The following is a 19,989-nucleotide window of genomic DNA, read 5'->3' on the forward strand; positions in this document are numbered from 1 at the left end:
TGTAAAATTGTTTTAGTGATATGATAGAATTTTATGTTCTACAGGTGAAGAAATTCCCTGTTCATTCCACAGGAGCACTTGAGTGATGTTTGATTGGCAACAGATAACCTGTCAAGTGTTGGCCCTTTTCTCTGCATGAGCCCAGCAGAGAAAATGACAAGCATTTTTCTTTTTAATTTAACTAAATAAAAAAAGGTGACATGTTGCAGACATCTTTTATGAAAAATCCTTTCTTAGGATTTTTCCTTCTGAGAAGCTGCAGTTTCAGCAACAAAATGTAAACAATTATTATCTGCTGCTGTGGAATGCAACAGGTCCACCTGTGATTGGCCCATCTTGGATCTTTATAATGAATGGCCAATCAAGGACCGAGCTATCTTGGACAAAGCCCAAGAGAGCTGCCTTTTGTTATCATTCTTTTCTATTCTTAGCTTAGCTTATGAGAGGAAACCTTACCTTCTTTTCCATTTTAGTATAGTTATAATGTAATATATATATCATAAAATAATAAATCAAGCCTTCTGAACATGGAGTCAACATTCTCATCTCTCCCTTCACCTGAAAACCCCTGTGACCATGGTCACAGGAGGGTCTCTCTTGCCTTGGTGAGCCCTCAGCCCTCTGGGATACACCTCACCTCAATGCACACTTCAGGTGCTTTGTTGTTTTCTTTTCCTTCCTCCAAAACACCAAGAGATCAAAATTCTTGGTAAAAACAGGACTTCTACTTTCAGTAAAAGTCACAAAGAAGCTCTGCAAGGCTTCTTCCTAGATACAGATAAAATACTCTGGTGATCTTATCACACCCTGTTCTCAAACTTTTGGCTCCAGCTTCTACTCTGGAACACCATGACTTCCTTGTAATCTGAAAGAGGGAACAAATCAAACCTCAAGAACAGGTCCTACCTTTAAAACCAGTGTCCCTCGCACCAGAAACTTCTTTTCCTGTTGTGATAGATGAGTCATGTGATGATTGACTCTCACAATTATTAGACAAATATAATGTATGTGAAAAGAGCACATTATATGGCTCTATGCAGATATTTACCATATGTATTTTGATGTATTGATTAGTAGTGCTGTATTAACATTTTAATAATATGATAAATGTAGTCTTGTAATTGAAAGGTAGCTTTTGTAATTAAAATAAGAACTATGTCAGTGGGATTTTTTTAAGAAAGGAATGAGGCACTCGCACCTGATAGCAGCCACAGGAAACCTAAATCTTTCAGAGAAAAGAATTTATTGCCCTCTTATCAGAAGAAACTAACTTCTTCTGCCTCGAAAGCACTGTTAGGATTAGAAGGAAGAAGTTGATGATGACCAGACAGAATCCTGTATTTGAATGGAATTTATGCATCATGTATGAAGTGTATGAATATGCAACGGGCCATTCCTTTTAAGGGTTAATCCTTTGTTAGTGTGTGTCCTTTTTCGGGCTCCTGCTGCCCAGAAAAAGGTACCCGGACATCCATAACTCTTTGTCTCTATTGTCTCATATTGTCCTAATTCAGCTTGTCCAAATTATTCTAATTGCATTACTATTTTTAGAACAATTTTATTACTAATGAACTTTTAAAAATTTTAAAAACAATTGATGGGCATTTTTCACAATGTATACAGGTTAAGAAAAGTTTATAGATTTATAGTTGTGCTGTACCCCTCACGTGGTTATCAAGGGAAAACTGGGGTTGGGACATCTGCGAGGGCTGGCGTGTCGCTATGGCCACACCTGACCCCCAGTCAGGATTTGAGGAAGAGATCTCCACCAGTGGACAGCGAAGAAGGTGTTGATAGACAGACCTTCAGGAGAGGTTAAAGGGTTAAAAAGGGAAAACCTCCATTGTGAGGGGCCTGAGAACATGGTGGGGAAAATCTTTTGCTCCAGGTGCTGTAACCTTTTTTCTTCATTCAATCTTCTGTTGTATTTTTGATAAGGTTTAATAAACCTTCCTAAACTATGAAAAGTGAGTAGCTATTTCTCACACTGTGGTCTGCAACTCTCACTCTTTATTAAAATAGAATGCTTCTTTTTATTAGGTTTACATCAGTTCCATATGCTTTTATGAGCTTTTATGCCTTTTTATCTATATATGTTTATTACCACTATCTGCTTTTTGCAACATTCCAGGAATCGCTTTTGACTCTTCTCTCCATATTCCTGCAGAAGGTCAGATCACTGTGGATTTTACACCAAAAAAAATCCAGGTTGATCAGATCCTAGGTGTGACAGGCAGACTGTTGAAGTGAGGGGAGAACGACCAATCCTTTGATGCATCGAACTCCAATTTATTGATTGATCAGTCACTTTAAATAACAGTGTTAATTAACTTCATGCATATTCCAAAATCCAGGTTTATGATAGGCTAACAGAGAAAACTCTAACCACTCCTTTTGTTTTACAATACCGATAATTGTTTACACAAAACAAAACCAGTGTTCCCACTGTGATATGAGAGGTTCCCAAAACTTCCACATCTGTTCCCAGGGTGCCATCTTTTCCCAGAGAGGGTGTTTTGCTTATTATGGGAAGACTGTCTGAGAACCTTATTGTTTATAAAGTGATGCCTGAGAAAGTCTAATTGTTTATAGTAATCAGGCTGGGAACTGCTTTTGGAACTGCTTCACAACTACCTTTTACTTTTCTCTCAATTGCATGGCTTCATGGCCTTTTTACTTTAAGCCATGCTTGAACTAACTCCCGACATTTCCCCCGTCTTTTTCTTTTTGAGAAAGGAGGTTAGTTTGCCACATTTTCTCTATCATCCTACTAACCATCTTTTGGATACAGCTACAGAAACAAGGTAAGATAAGTAAAAGCAATAAGAGTACACCTAATATCCCTATAGCATATGTTATAAGGTTTCTTAGCCATGGTCCCAATCCAAAACTTTTAAGCCACTCATCAATACCCAATCCTTCTTCTTCCTTAAGCTTATTAAGCCCTAGCCGTAGGTCTTTCAACTTAGCATGAATAGATACAGAATGATCAGACAGGTTCATGCAACACATCCCTTTAAACTCCTCACATCCATGGCCTTGAGCCAATAACAAGAAATCTATAGCAGCTCTATTTTGTAAAACGGTGTGGTTAACACTTTGTACATCTGAAGATAACATATCTAATATCTGTGAAGTTCTATTTAATTCACCCTTAGCCCAACACCCTATTTGTTTTGCTAAAGTCAATGCTTTGCTTGCAGCACCCCATGGTAGGAAAGCTGAAACCATCACTTGTTTAAATTTACTCCAGAACCATGGATCTCCTATTTGACTACAGTCTAAATTATGTAAGCTACGCTTTTGCCTGCTTATCTGATGACTTAATTGCATTAACACAGATATATTAGGGTGGAATAGTGATAACTTGCCTAAATAACAAGGTTCACCCTGAGGTTGGGCAGGTATACCAATCCAGGCTCTATCTCCACAAATTAGAAATATTCCTGTAGGTAATTTCTTAGGTGTCATGATACTAGAGCCTTTACAATGGTTGTAGAGTTGTTTAGACACTATGTCTGGCCTTAGAGATGAATCCAGAGTAGCCCATGTTTGTTTATGCTGACTCATCTTTTGAGGATTAGATTAATCAAAGCTGAACCATCCACCGTTGGAAGTGCTGGTCATGCTAGCATTTGCACTTCCAAAAAGCTCCAACTTCTCAGGTGGAGAATGCAAAGGAGTATTAAGTGATTGAATTAACAGACATTGGCGGTAGCCGTCACTCTGACTGGCAGTATACCCTTTCTGTGCAGGCAATTTAATATTTACCATATTGTGCATACATAAGGCACGATTATTAATAAGACTGCAGAATTCTTGAGGAGACCATACTGGCAATGCTGAGACAAAGCGACGACTAATTAATCTGTCTAGCAAGTGTTATTCATACATTATCTCTAGGTTGATTAAACTGTATTACCCTTAATTCTTCAGCTATTACTACACCTAGCAATATAACAAAAGTAAACCTCATTTTTCTGTTTTTACTTTGACCTTCTTTTTCTTATCAGTTTTTAACCTTACTGTTCCCGAGACCTGAAGACCACACCTTTGTAACCTTCTAATGCAATTGTCTAATGCCTGATTGGGATCTCCTTTTATAGGCCCTACAACAGAATGTTGTGTTAAAGGCACCAGTTTTCTACACCTTACAGAGGTTATATATGATGCACTTTGAACTTTAACCCTTTTCAAAATACACTGTACCTCCCACCGATAATAAACCAAGATTTTCTGCTCATGTGATTCATAAAGATCTAAAGCTGAGGCAGTGTTTAGTCCTGTTTCATTCCATAATGCCCACTCCCAATTATGTTCCAAAGTATGTCTATAATTACAGGTATTACACCATAAATGAAAAAGTGACAACTGATCCACCCAAAAGGTCCTGTCACAACCCCCACAACACAGCGCAACCCAAGCAGCACAATTTGGGCTGTGACATTCAAGACAGCTCTCTTTTGCCGGTCCTTTTATATGGAAAGATGATAATGATTCAGTAATGTCAATCAGTTCCCTGGTCATCCGGCAACGGCGTTTTATCCCAAAGGGTTAAAACCACCCCCAGCTGAGCCACAATGTCCGGCCTTATCAGGCATTGCACGGTAGGTGGTAATTGGACTAAGAAAAGAAAGCTGTTAGCTGCTTTCATTCATGCGAACCTGGAGAGAAGGTGAATGGCAAGTCTGAAAACGATCCTTTCTGTCCTTGAGATTTTCACATCCACCCCTTCCCTGGGCCTCCCAGAAAAGTTCAAAATCAGTTTTACAGTCTGTAATCCCTTAGTCATTTGGCCGAAATGGCATCAGCTGGGTGATTCTCAGTCCTTTGTTGATTTGGAGTGGTGAGAAAGTAGTATGCACTTGAAGCACTTAAAATACTTAACTTAGCAGACTTATTTTCAAATTAACAGAACTTAACTGGCTTCAAAATTCTATGGGCTAACTGTGCTACACTCTTTGCAACATAAGAATAGGCAATTCTAATAACTAAATAGTATTTTCAGCTAGCAAGGTTTCTCTGATGTTCACAACAACACTTTGAACACAAGTCATAAAACAAACGCCTATCGTAAAAGCATAAATCTATCTAACATCACTTAAACTTAATAGCACTTATACTTAAAATACTTAAACTTAAAATATTTAAACTTAATAGAACTTAACATTACTTAAACTTATCTTTACTTAAACTTAATAGAATTTTAAATCAACAGAACTTACATGTAAAATCTCTTAATTCTAACAAAACTATAACAAAACTTAACTGATTTTAAATAACAGCCTTATTTGTAAATAATGTAAGATCAAACTTAACAGAATCTAACTTATCTTAAACCTAATATGATTTAACCTTAACAGACCTCAAACTTAACAGAAAATAAACTTAACAAACTTAACCTTAATAGTATTTAGCTTTTAATTTACTTAAACTACTTAATAACAGATAAAACTTACTATAGACATAAAATATAGCATTTACTATAACTTACTTACAGGCCTGATTCTAAAATATTAAGCTAAAATAACTTTGTTCACGTGTTTGCTATAGCATTTCTATATCAAAAAGCACACTCACAACATCTCACTCATACAATCAGTCTAACATATCTTAACATTTTTAAACTTTTCAAAATATAATTCTAGAGTCTGATGTTCCACTGACTGAGCCATCTGGGCTTCTGATGTTAAAGTCTATGTCAATACAGGTGATTTCAAGACAGCACAACCAATGCCGAGCCAAACCGGCCGAAATTTGACCCATGCATACAGTACGCTGATTCCTGTTTCAGTCTCTGCCAGGAAGAACAAAAGTGCCTTTAACTTTCCTTGTTTACCATCACTTGTTTCTTAATTTCAACAGGGAACTTTTCCTTTTGTTGACAAAAGTTACATCCATTAGGCTGTTAGGTCCTAAACTGAAGCTTTTGCCGGCTGTGGGGGGAGGGAGAAACACTCCTGCTGCAAAAAGTGCTCCAGTCCCGTGGCGCCTGTGTCGGAGCGGGCAAAAACCCTCTCCCGCGCTGGATTCTTTGTTTACTCGCCGGCAGGCTGACTCCGCTGCAGGCACCGCTGCACCCGTGGCGGCTCCCCCCGCGGCGGCTTCACTCTCTCCCAGGGCGGCGCGGCTCAGCTTCCGCGGCGGCGGCTCCGCTCTCCCCGCCGCTGCCTCCGCTCCCGCCACTACAGCGCAGCATTTCAGGCGGTCGCTCGCCGCGGCTGCTCGCCATGGCGGAGCGCCTGTGCCGAGTTCGGAGTAGCACAGCGCTGCAGGCTCCACGAGCTGCGGCCACTGTCTTGCACTCAGATAGTAAAACAGTGCATCATACATCACTTGCCATGGCTTGCTTAGCTTCTTGGCAGTTTTACCACTCTCTAAAACAGCCTCTGACAATAAATCACCAAATTCACGCAATTCCGTTAACTCGTAAACTGTGTGGGGATTCACAAAGATTCCCCGTTCCAAACCATAAGCCAAAAGACCTTGCAATTCCTTCCGTAAGTCTATACCCTTAATTTGCCTTTTTTGCAAAAACGTAATAAAAAGTTCATATGCGGCTTGCCTTTCCATACCTCTTTTAAGTGCGCACTTTCACCTAGCAGCGTTTTCCAGGCTTCGGCCACACGTATCGCTGGTCCCATCTATATGGGTGCCAGGGCACGGCTCGTATTGGCGGCTTTTTTCCTCCGCTTTGGTTTCGCGCTTATTTGCCGCTCCGGCTGCTTCGGAGCCTGAACCAGTCCTCACTTCTCGTGGTGTTCGCAATCCCCATGGTGTTCACAATCGTCGTGGTGTCCGCTATCACGTCCGGGTGTCACCATTTGTTGAAGTGAGGGGAGAACGACCATTCTATAATGCATCGAACTCAAGTTTATTGATCGATCAGCCAGTTTAAATAATACTGTTAACGAACTTCATGCATATTCCAAAATTCAGGTTTATGATAGGCTAACAGAGAAAACTCTAACCACTCCTTTTGTTTTACAATACCGTTGATTGTTTACACAAAATAAAACCAGTGTTCCCACTGTCATATGAAAGGTTCCCAAAACTTCCATATCTGTTCCTAGGGTGCCATCTTTTCCCAGAGAGGGCATTTTGCTTGTTATGGGAAGACTGCCTGAGAACCTTATTGTTTATAAAGTGATGCCTGAGAAAGTCTAATTGTTTATAGTAATCAGGCTGGGAACTGCTTTTGGAACTGCTTCACAACTACCTTTTACTTTTCTCTCAATTGCATGGCTTCATGGCCTTTTTCTTTAAGCCATGCTTGAACTAAACTCCTGACAATCAGACAAAGAACTGAATGTTAAAACTTACTTTATAAGTTTTTTTTTAAGACCATTAAATTTTTTTTATAAGACCAATCGCACAAAGCAAAAGCATATTGACAGTAGTTCTATCCAATCACTATAAGCACAGGTACTTTTGGTTAAAACAGTGCTGGTTTATTTCGAAGACAATACCTACTAGTAAGCCTTAAAACACAATGCACTGAGCTCCATTATTAAGCTTCAACCTTCCCAATATCTTGCTAGATAAACTTTTCTGTAGCTTGGAGATTTATTCTAGACCAGCGTTAATACACAGACCATTGTTCTATTTGTCCTTGTTTTTCTGCAGTTTAAATAATTTTTCTGCTGACCTATCTCACGGCTGCTGCTTGGCTCTAATCACAGTTCTGCTGTATCTGAGACCTGCCTTTTGCAGCTTTCCCAAAACTCTCTAATTTTGTGGATTCCCTCAGAGGACTCAGTGTTAGAGCCTCTGGAGAAGCGTGGAGGGCAGGGCTCAGGCAGGTTGTGCCAATGCAGGATTTGAACTCAAGGCACCAGGAAGCACCAAGGTTGCAGACAGGAACTCAACCCTTCTCATCTCCCTCGCTGCCAGAGGCAGGCTCAGAGCAGCCATCTGACACCTGTCTAAACCAGTGGGGGCTCTGTCCTTACCAGGCCCCTCGGGCTCCTGGGGATTGTTCCCACAGCTCTCAGTGCCAGGCAAAGCTCCCTCTGCTGCAGCTCTGTCTACAGGCTCCCCTCCTGAGGACTCAGGGGCAACATTAATATTCCCCTTGAAAGAGAAACAGAAAGGAAGAAACCCTTCTCACCACTTACACAAAACATCTGGTCCAACAACTCCATGGCTCACACGCTTAATCCCTTGTTACTGACAAGAACTCTGGGCCCCAACGCCCTTCAACAGTCAGAAAAAATTGACTTCTCAAACACAGTCCAAAAGCTGTCAAAGCTGACAGTGACAGTGTTGAACATGGGGGTGACACTGAACACATGGAATGGCTGCTAAGGAAATCAGTTGCTGCTCTGTTCTGTAAGGTTGCATGTCTGACAGCACTAACATCAGTCCTCATGTCACTAATTGCAATGGAAGTAGCACTGTCTTCTTTCTTCAGCCAACACCCCAATCGGTGTAATGGTTTCAATGCCTTACCCAAAGCAAGTTGATGTAGAAATAAATTCAATGTACCTCATTTTGCAGGGCCCTAGGGTCTGAAATTGCTGTTACAGTTTTCTTTATAATGATGGGCAAATATTTTTTCTCTGTGTTTTCTCTTGATGGCTTTTTTAACGATAGGTGCTATCACAGTGAGTTGTCTGATGCTACATGGGCCACCTTTAATTTTTGAGGGAATGTCCTGCCAGGCTCTATCTCCACAAATGAGCCAATATTCTGTTGCTAATTGGCTTGAGGACTCATCTAGGTCATCTACCCGTCAGCAGTTTCACCCTTAGGGGGCCCTGGGGTAGTACAATTGCACCACAAACTGGAGTATCTGTCCTCAGGATGATGGGGAGTAACATTCAACTGTGGATCTCCCTGGTACTGAAACTCAGCACAAAATTCCATCACCAATGAACCAAGATTCCAATTCTTGAGGTTCAGAAGGTGCTTTAAGAAGATCAGGGGCCCAGTGATGTCAGCTGGTTATGGGATTGGTCTCGTTGGCAGCCTCACACCAATATTTGTCACGACTGGGTATTGGCTGCTCCTTGGCTGGCACAGACACACCGACCAGACGGGTTGCAAAGGATTTGTCTGGGCTGAAATGGGTCAAACACATGGTGTCTGAGCCTGCTGACTTGGCTAAAGCAAGGCAAGGTTGATCTACAGGCACGTATGCATGCCAAAGCAAGCAAGCAAAACCAACAAGTGCCAGTATATCATTTGATCAAGCTCCATGTTCCTGTTCAGCTGTTTTTTGGCAAAAGCTTCCCCATCTATTTCAGTTCTCAAGCAAATCTTTTAGCGCTTGTTCAGGGACTGGCTAACTACAGGGCACTAAACTGTCCCTCTAACCTTCAATTTTTACAAATTTGGATATCTTAGAATTCTTTGGAACACAATGGACACCACGCTTTTGCTGAAAGAGCTCTATGATACAAACCATTTTCCCAGTCCAAAAATCAACATCAAACTCCAGAATTGTAGCTTTCACAGGTTGAACGGGGAACGTCTGGCATGCACTGTAGCTTCTCCGTGCGGCTCATGTCTGTGTGCTCATTTCCCTGCTGGTGGAATTGTCGGTGTGCTCTTGTGTATGAGACAGTTTCACATCCTTCACCAGGATCCACTTAGGTCCAGCCTCTGTGCAAATACAAGCATACCCTTTGCCCCAAGTGATTAGTGAAAATGGTCCTTCAGTTTGTCCTAACTCAAGGTTTCTGATCAAAACTGAAGGATTTTCTTTCAATTTTTCCTGTGTGCTGTTTGAAAAGTGCCTAATAATTGGAGGATTAGTTCCTGCAAATGAGCTATTAAAAACATAAAGACATATAAAGCTTTGCTCAACCTCATCTGGGGTGTTGCTTGGGCCACTCCCCGTTTTCTTGATGTAGAATGGTTTTAGAGTGTGGTGCGTCCTTTCAACAATTGCCTGACCTGTGTGGGAATAGGGAATTCCAAAATGTGGCGAACACCCCAGTCCGTCAAAAATGTGGCCAATTTTTGAGCTGTGTATATGGGACCATTTGTCAGTTTTCATCTTGTGGGGGATCAGTTTGGCGAGCTCTGGGCCCAGTGACACTGACAAGGACAAAAGCAAAAGACGAGAGGCGCTCTCTCTTCCCGGGACCAAAGTCCCACAGCTTTAATGGAGAACAGCGCCAGGAGAGAAAGGGAGTGTCCAGGAAAGGAAAGAGGATGTCCAGGGGAGGCAAGAGAGTGTCCTCCTCGTGGCAGGAGACTGTAAATGCTCAGAGAGGGGGGCAGTAGAAAGGAACTGCCATAGTTCAGCATAATAAATCACCACACTGTAGTTTTCTGCATAAATTGCTGCACTTGTTGCAAACAAAATCCTGAAATCTCCCCAAACACAACCATGCAGTCCCAAATGACCACAATGTGGGAGAAAAACCACTCAACCCCCCTGTATACCCAAGCACCAGGTGTCACAGGGAGCACCAACCCCTGCAACTAGAAAGTCCACACACACAGGCTCACCGGGAAGGGAATATCTCTTTATGAGGGGACAGAGAGCTCACTCTTCTCAACACAACACACACCATACACCACATCGGCATCCACCCACATCATTTTCCTCAAACATTCACACACTGAAAATACAACCACAATTACAACCCACAGGAAAAACAGCAGCAACAAAACAGGCTTTGCTCAATTCACCCCCAGAATTCCTAGCAGGTCCTTATTGACACAGCAAATCCTTTCTGCCATCAGCCAGACCCAAGCCCAAACTGCACAGGCGTACGTTGTGCACAGGACATCTCTGTGTGACTTGTGAACAGCCCTTCCCCTGCATACGCCTTACGGGTTACTTTATACAGAGTTAAACGTTCCTTTCTCCACAGTGCCAGCAGTCTTGTCTGTCCCCCACGAGGAGCAGCCGAGAGCGGAGGTGCCTCCAGGAAAGGAATGTCCTGGCAGCGCCCAGAGACGTCCAGAGCCCAGAGACGTCGAGAGCCCGGATGTTCTCACTGGAGTGTCGCAGACATTTCTTCACAGAAATCCTTTCTTTCAGATTTCTGCGTCTTCGGGAGCCAGAGGCCCCCAAAGAGAAGGTAAACAATTATTATCAGCTGCTGTGGAATGCAATAGGATTCACCTTGATTGGCTCATTTTCTATGTTTATAATTAAGAGCCAATCATCAGTTCAAGCCAGGGCACTGAGTCCTTGGCCACAACTTTGTTGTGGGTTCTTTTCTATCTATTCTTAGCTTAGCTAGCAGCTCTGCAAACCTCTCTCTATATTCTTTTTAGTATAACTATAATGTATTATATCATATATTAATAAATCAAGCCTTCTGATTCAAGAAACAAGATTCACCGTCTCTCTCTCACCACCAGCGACCCACTCAGGTCGCTGTAATACTGGAGCAGGGAAGCGTTCCTGCTGCGGTCACCAAATGAGGTGTGGAATAGAACTCCCCACAGTTAAAGGTAGGAGGTGGTGTGTTTATTACAGCCAGGCACACGAGGAGTTGTCTCCTAAAGACATGTGTGAAGAATCACTGGCTCTCTCTCTCATCTCTACTTATCTAAAATATCTTACACATTCATATAAATCTCAAAAAACCTAACACATATTCATTAGATAACACTGCCTACCCTCCTTTGAATTAAAATGTATTATAATTGAGTCCAAAGTTCCTTCACATTTCTGCAGTCTTTCACTTCAAATGGGTTGGTGGGTTTTAAAGTGGGGAATGGTCTCCTTCTGATGAAGGCCAAGATGTCTTCCTCAATTTGACCTCTTTCCTTATGATCTGTAGGCAGGCTTTCACACCCCTTGGCTATAGTTGTAGTTTCGGGGCCCAGGTGCAGGCTACAGTCCTCTTCTTTGTCCCAAAGAAATCCGCATCCCATCCCGCTTCTTTAAACATAGTAAAGACAGGCAAGTGATATATTACCCTAGCCTTAACTACCTTATCTGATAAAAATTAATTATCCCTTATTATTTCTACTCTTCTTGCTATACTCTTTCCCCCTAACTAAATCTTGCTAAAATTTTAACTCTTCCAGTTCTTTTAAATCCCGGATTCATGGCCTCATCTCACACACCAGCCATGTTTGAGCTGATGCTGTAACTGGGAAATTCCACTCCTGAGCAGGAGATCCCAGGCCTGGTTCTGAGCTGGCAGGGTGAGAAGGATGAGATGCACGTGATTTTGCTCTGGGGGATGTCCTGAAAGTGCACTGCCTACCTGCCCCTGCTGCCGAGCACCATGCTCCACCTCCTTCTCCTGCTCAGCAGATTTTTAGGAATCCAGGGCTTGGTATGTATTATTTGCTACTGCAACAAATAGAATGAATTTGCTTTGCAAGCCCAGTTTTGTCCTGGGTTATTTTCTGCATGGGTCTCCTCCTGAACCTGGGACAATGACCAGTAGGGACCTACAGGACACTCCTATTCTCTTGTCAGTAAATTCGGAGAAGTGATTTAAGTATCAAGAAGTCAATAGGTATCAATCAGTAAATCAAATAATTTGGGGGAATATTTAGCCTGTGAGTTTCAGCAAAGTATTGAATATGTCTTAGATCCATGGATACAAACTAGTAAGTGAGATTGCTGGGTGTGCACGTGTTAGGGAAGTGATTCCCCACACACCCAATGCTGAGATCAAGGATTGCCTCTCTTCTAACCCTGAGCTGGCAGCAGGGATTGGGCCCTGCTTGGTAACGTTCATTTTGAAGACTTCTGTTGAGCAGGTAAGAATGGTGAAAATGAAATCTTTTCCAGCTGTTTCCCTTTTGTTTACCAGTTTGAGGGTTAAAATTGTGTGCTGCAGGTGTCCTGGGTGTGTGCAGAGCAGTGCAGCCCCAGAAACCCCTTGGCTTGCCCACAGGTTGTCATGCCTTGTTGCCAGGTGTGCCCAGCTGTGGCAGGAGAAGGAGCCCGCAGCGCAGTGGGCACCGTGCCCTGCCCAGCCGGGGCTCTCTGGCACAGAGCAGCAGCAGCGCCAGCGCCGTTCAACCCGCTCCTGCCTTGGCTTCCCCTGGCACACAGAAGCCTCTGGAAATCAGCACCGCCAGTGGCGTTCCCAGCTGGGAGCAGCTGCTGCTGGCGGGCAGATGCTGCCAGTTCGACTGCTGCCAAAGGGGAAGAGAGGCAGAGATGTACACGCACCGGAGCCCTGGGCATGTCCAATAAAGGTGCAAATATGTGGGGAGATTTGTTAGGAAACATTTCAGCTGTGATGCCAACAGTGGCTTCTCTCCTGGTTTTGTGTGTTCTGGACGAGTAAGGCAATGGTTGGGTCTGACAATTAAGAAGCAGATGTTATGTGGATGTTCAAATGAGTAGTGATTATATTGTAATATATCCTCCCATAGTCCTCTTTCCCGTCCCCTTGTAACAGCCTTGGTAATCAGGGCATTTGGGGAGGGCTGGCTTGTGACCAGCAGGCAGGGTGTAACAACACCTGACCTCCAGTCGGGATGCAGGAAAGTAATCTCCACCAATGGACAGCAGAGAAAGAGTTGACTGACAAAACTTTTGGAGGGGCTGAGGGTATAAAAGGCAGAGCATCCTTTTTGTAGATGAGCACGTGGCTGCTAGTCACAGAGACTCCCAATGCTGCAACTTGTCCTTATTCAGTCCTTTGTTAAGGTTTACTAAACCTTTAAAATTTTAAAAGTGAAAGTCATTTCTCACACGTGCAATGCTGTGGGCCATTTTCTTGGTCTGGTTTCCTTTGCTTGTATCCCATGTGAGTGCTCAGTTGGGGTACAGGCTGTAGGTTCTTGGGGCACTCCTGGAGTTCCTCTTGGATCCCCTGAACAACAGGGTTTGGCCCATGAGGGGAATTTTTGCTGCTTTTTGACAGATGAGAATTTCCCAGGCTCTTTTGTATTTTCTGTAGGGAAGGTTGGTTATTGCTTTGCATAAACTCACAGACCAACACAGAGCTGTCCCTTTGTGATGTCAGGGCATGGTTGCCCCGTTGTCATAGTGGCATCAGAAGGTTGCCTTGGTGCACGGAAGGCCTGAGTGTCAGAGCAGCCCTAGGCCTTGCTCAGATCAGGAGAACCTTCCTGGTCAAAGCATCTGTCAGTAGGCAGCTGCCCACTGACAAAAGGCTTGTATTTTTAGCTTTTAGAATTATTGCAGAAATGCCAATAATTAACCATCTGGCCACTGCAGCTTTTGCTGCATATAGCATTACTTATTCCATTTATTATTTCACGAATTTCGCACGTAAGTAGAGGCTTCCCTTCTGCTTAGGGTAGGGTGTATCCTAACCTGGCTTTTGTATGTCTTCCTGCTCTTTCTTGGGGGCTGAGTTTCTGATTTTGAAAGAGAAAGAGCATTAGGATGCCTCTGCTTTGGTAAAGCTCCTGTCAAGAGGTTCAGCCAAAAGGGGGTGTCTGTAGCCACAGGGGCAGCATTTGCAGGGGAACCTGCAGGGCTTCCGTTCCCTGCACGGGAGAGTCTGTGGCAGCAGAGTCTGTCATTTCCTCAGGTTGCTGGGAGAAGCAAGACACCTTTGAAAATGTAGACTGGCAGACCTTCTTTAAGGCCTTCCAAAAACTCTGCAGTTGTTCCCAGAATTCAGAGAAAGCTTCTTTCTTTTTCAATTTTGTCATGAAAGGATTTGACTAACTTGACCTTTTACTGAGTGCTAAAATAGTTGTTCCCTTTGAAAGGAAGTGCTGCTGTGTTTTTCCACAATAGAACTGGGGGGATTTTGGGGAAGCTTTTCTGGGCAACGGTTTCCTGCAAGTTAATCAGAATTAGTGCATGACACTGAGTGAAAAAAAAAGAGTACCTGAAGGAGAAGATTTCAGAAGCTGTTTTATGTGTTTGGTAGAACAGGAGCATTGAGTGTTAAAAACACTTTGCATTTGCTTGATCATATTTGTATTCATTTCCTGGCTAAACAGGCCAAAGTGTAGGCACAACCAAGAATATTGTCCTGATCTCTTGCTGGCTGTGTGAATGAGATGTGTCTCTTGGAGGGATGTTGTGAAATGGGAAATCATCTCTGGGATGACTTGTTCTGTGGGATTCAGCAGCCCAGGCAGTTTTCTCACAGCGTCTGGTTCATTTTCCCTTCCCACTACAGGTCACCTGAAGCGTGTATTCAGCAGTGCTGAAGATCCTGAGGTGAGTGAGAAAGGAACATTTCATGTTCCTGGTGTTTAAGAATTGTAGAGGAAGATGTGAGCTTGGCCAGTAGCAATAGACTGTAGAGGGCCGCCGAAAGAAATACCATATTCATGCCTGTAACAAAAATAATAACGGCAGAGATAGATATTTTTAAATTTCCTTCTCAGAGTTTGAAGAACTAAAAACCTAGTTTTGAAAAGAGAACAATGCTTGCAGACAGCAGATAGGGAAAATTTAATTAAGAGAAATTTCCTGTACAGTTGAATTGGATCATTGTAATTTAAAGAGAGGGACTTAGAATCCTATTCCTATCAAACTTTATGATATCTACTTGGAACATGAGGTGGTAGAACAGGAAGGCCATCTTGCAATGGTGCCTGCTGTATCTGAAGTGCAATGGGCACCTTTGTGGCTGGGGAGCTGCGTGGGCCCAAAGGACGCAGGGCTGGCGGCCGTGAGCAGCTGGAGATGAGGCAGCGTGGGGCCAGGGGGCCAAGAAGGCCAAGGGCACGGTGGCTGTGCCAGCAGCAGTGGGGCAGCAGGAGCAGGGCAGGGAGCGTGGCCCTGTGCTGGGCAGCGCTGCAGCCACAGCTGGAGTGCTGTGTGCAGCTGTGGGCCCTGGGAAGCCGAAAGTCATGGAGGGGCTGCAGCGTGGGCACAGAGGGACAGGGGAGCTGGGCAAGGGGTGCAGCACAAGGCCAGGGAGGAGGTGCTGAGGGAGCTTCAGCCTGGACAATGGGGGCTCATGAGGGACCTTCAGGCAGACTTCCATAGATCCCTGCCTTGGATCCATAGAGCCAATGCTCAGCACGAGGGCTGTTTCCCTGCCAAACATCCCTTCACTGCATCCAAGTGCTTTAGACAATGGTGTGGATAACACTTTCATATTTTGTTTATTTGTTTGTTTGTTTGTTTGCTAGAAGGAGAAGCCTTGTGTAATTTCTCCTTCTCCAGGGAGCTTTTTCTCAATCTTTCCTGGCCTTTTTCCAGCACTGGCAGAAACTTTCAGGTTAACGTCTCCCATGTCTTTTGGCTGCCCAGGGAATCAGTGTGTGTTGTGTTTGGGAACTGAGTAGGAAATCAATGCCCTTGCATTCCAGCTGGTGCTCAGAGATTAGAGGAGCTGGGAGGGGCTGGGCTGCATTTCTGATTCCAGCCACTTCAGCACCATGAGTGTGGGCGAGTCCAAGCAAAGAACTTGCCCGAGCACAGATGCACAAAGAGAGCCGTTCCCAGTGCAATGCTCTGGGTCTGATTGCATTCCATAAGGACCTACATGCTCCAGATTCCCCAAGAGTGTGGGTTACTGAAGCAACAGGAGAGCAAGTTCAGGATGGCTGCTAATTGGGGCACTGCTGCCGAGTGCTGATGTGTGTAGCGACAGAAAGGACAGTAAAGGGAGATTTCAGTACTAAGATCTGTCTATCTATCTATCTATCTATCTATCTATCTATCTAGCTAGCTAGCTAACTAACTAACTAACTACCTAACTAACTAACTAACTAACTGACTAACTAACTAACCAACTATGTAGCATTTACATAATTGAATCTTCCTGGCTCTGGTCCAAGGCAATTGGAGGTGCAAAGGTGACCTAAACCATCCCTTTCTGGAGAGGATTACAGACATGATCCCTTGACCGATTCTGAGTAGGCAGAGATGTTTCCCCCTCCAGAGATGGTGATTTTTTCCTTCAGTGCGGTTTTCCTCATCCAGCCTCTTGTGCCCTGGAGTCTCCAGTTAATTCTTTAAACTTCTGCCTCTCCTAGAGAGGTGGAACAATTCCATGTTTAGGTGGTCTTTGGTGACTCTGGTCATACATGCCATGCCATACATGACACATGGTTTCCTTCACTGGCATCCCCAGGGCTGTGTAAGTGCATTCGTTAATGGGGTCTTATGAGAAACTCTGTTACTGCTGGTCAGAATTCTCCGCTGACAAAAGAGGGAGAAGAAACACCTTGGTCCTCCTCCATATACTGAGATGGCCATAGAGGTTCTCTGACTTCCATCAGAGATCTTTGCATGCATCCTTATCTCCTGAATGACCCGGTTTTCTAACAAGAGTGTGGATGTCAGGAAGGAGGAATGCTGGTGCAGGCCTGAAGAGAACATGAACTCCAGAAGTGTCTCTCACAAGGAGTGAGCTCACCCAGGAAGCCCCTGCAGAGCCAGGATGGAGCTGTGGGACAGGGCGGGGTGTCAGTCACTACTGAAAGACAAACAGGACACGACAGAAGCAGAGGGAGGCCCTCACCAGACCCTTGAGAAATGCCACCCCTTCCCTGTCAGCTGCCTGAGAGGCTGCTGGAGCTTCAGTCCCAGATGGCCCCTGATTGTAGGGCCAGGGTCACTTTGGAATCTGTGCCTCCCCTCGGGCAGAGAACGACCCAGGAGAGCAGCAGCACAGTGCTTTGGGAACATGTGAGCCAGGCAGTCTGTGAGTCTGGGCCCACAAAGGGCGTATGGGAAGTTGAAACCCATCTTCTCTTGCTTTCTGTGCAGGTGCTTCTAGAGAAAGAGCAGGAGCACACTGCCTCATCTGAGCTGCCATGCCAGACTCAGGGAGAGCTGTTCCCTGCCCGAGGGCAGGAAGAGCAGCTCAGGCAGCAGGTGGAAGAGCCACAGGAGAATGGCCAGGTAAGCCTGACTGGCCAGGGCACAGAGGGAAGGGCAGGAAGAGGGGCATAAACCAGAGCTCTTGGGACTGAGGAGGCCAGGAGTGCCACAGGCAATGGAAGCACAGATGTCGCAGACATTTCTCCACAGAAATCCTTTATTTCACATTTCTGTGTCTTCGGGAGCCAGAGGCCCCCGAAGAGAAGGTAAACAATTATTATCAGCTGCTGTGGAATGCAATAGGATTCACCTTGATTGGCTCATTTTCTATGTTTATAATTAAGAGCCAATCATCAGTTCAAGCCAGGGGACTGAGTCCTTGGCCACAACTTTGTTGTGGGTTTCTTTTCTATCTCTTCTTAGCTTAGCTAGCAGCTCTGCAAACCTCTCTTTATATTCTTTTTAGTATAACTATAATGTATTATATCGTATATTAATAAATTCAGCCTTCTGATTCAAGATACAAGATTCACCGTCTCTCTCTCACCAACTGCGACCCACGCAGGTCGCAGTAATATCTGGTGACCCCTCGTGTCAGAGCAAAAATTAATCTGATAAGACCAGAGGAGCAAAATTGCTGCACTGGGTAAAAATCCTGTATGTGTAGCATTTGATGGTTGCTCTGAAGTGATCAGGAAGTGGATTCAAGCCAGGAGCCAAAGAACTGAAGATTTGGACAGAGTTCACAGCCAAGGCTGACCACAACAGAATCTTCTTCTGGAAAACCATCAGGAAAGATGATGGAAAAGAGCAGCAGACCTGTGGAGCTGGCCAGAGCAAGCTGGACTCTTTCAGAAGGTACTGTTCACTTTTCTATCCCTGATGAACCAGCCCTTCGTAGCTTGTGGCTGTTCGTATGGCAAACATATGCCTTGCCAGAAGAGATTCAATTCTCCCCTTCAGAGGAAAATCTCATAGCCCTCTGGAAATAGTGGTGCAGAGAAGATGGTTGCTTTTTGTCAAAAACAGATATCTATGGGTTCTTTAGATGGGCAAAGCTTTTTGGGTTCTTTGCTGATATTCTGTATGCTTTGGATGTTTTTGTCTGGGAGTGCATGGACTCGATTATCCAGTGCGTCTACCTGGAGGGACGTGTCTTGCCTTCCATCTACCCAGCATTTATAAAGCTTTTCCCAGTCCTGAAGCGCAGAGCAGCTTGTTTTCAATGGATTTCTAACTGTTATGGCCAGGCTCCGTTTCCACCGCCTTTGGCAGAAGACCCGGTGGGTGACGACTTTGGGTTTTTTTCCCCCCCCTGCTTCGCGGCGGGGGGGGCCGAAACTTCGCGGCGCGAAGAAGTTTTTTTTACTCTTGCTCCGGAGCATGCTCAGATGGAGTGTTCTCCTTCCCCCCGTTCTCTCTCTCCGGGGGGATGGGAGCGGCCGCTCAAGCCAGCGCCGGCCTCTCAGACTCCGCCTTCAGACATAGGGGCGGCATCGGTCTCCGAGGTCTCCTCCATGGCCCTGCTAGAGCCGTCACTCCAGGAGATCCCGTCTCCGCCTCTCCAGGAGGTCCCGCCCGCGGTTGCACCGGCCTCCCTGCCCCCGCCAGAGCCTGTGTCGGAGAAGGCCGAAGAGACAGCGCCTTCAGCAATTGACCTGTTGCTAAGCAACAGCGACGCTCCAGCGCTCCTCCCAGCTCCGCTGGTGCCCGTGCCGTGCCTGCCGCTGCTTTCAGAGCCCAGGGACGCAGCAACAGCGTGTTCCCGCGTGTCCCCGCCGCCTCCGCAGCGGACCCCAGAGTCAGCAGCAGAAAACGGAGTTGAGCCCGCGGGACTCTCGGAGCAGCCCGCAGCTGATCCCACGATCAGCGCAGTTCCCTCCCCGGTTCCGGCTCCGTCCCCGCTGCTTCCACCGGATGTCCCAGCAGCCGCCCTGGAGGCTGGTCTCTCCTTCAGTGGAGCAGGGGCTGCCCGCCAGCTCACTCTTGTGGCAGTCCGGCTGCCGGCTTTCAAGCTCGGTGGTTTGGGGGGTGGTTTTTCGGGGATTGTCCCATGGAGGCCGCCGCCTCTCTTGTGCCCTAGCGGCGAGGGGGAGGGGGCTCCCGAAGGTTTTGCCTTTGGTCCCCAGCCCAGTGGGGGTGGTGCCGTGATGCTGTGGGAAACAAACATTCCCAGACCCGAGATGAAGATTCTCGGGGCAGCTTCTATTTCCCTGCTGCTGGCATGCCTCAGTGGTTTAGGGGAAAGGAAGCGTCTCACTACCCGTGCTGCCATTGTGCTAGCAGCAAGGTTCAGGCCCGCGGGAATGCAGAACCTGCCTTATGGGTTTGGCCTGGGATGC

This window comes from Ammospiza nelsoni, chromosome 29 (genome assembly GCF_027579445.1).
Source record: "Ammospiza nelsoni isolate bAmmNel1 chromosome 29, bAmmNel1.pri, whole genome shotgun sequence".
In the NCBI taxonomy this organism is placed as follows: Eukaryota; Metazoa; Chordata; class Aves; order Passeriformes; family Passerellidae; genus Ammospiza; species Ammospiza nelsoni.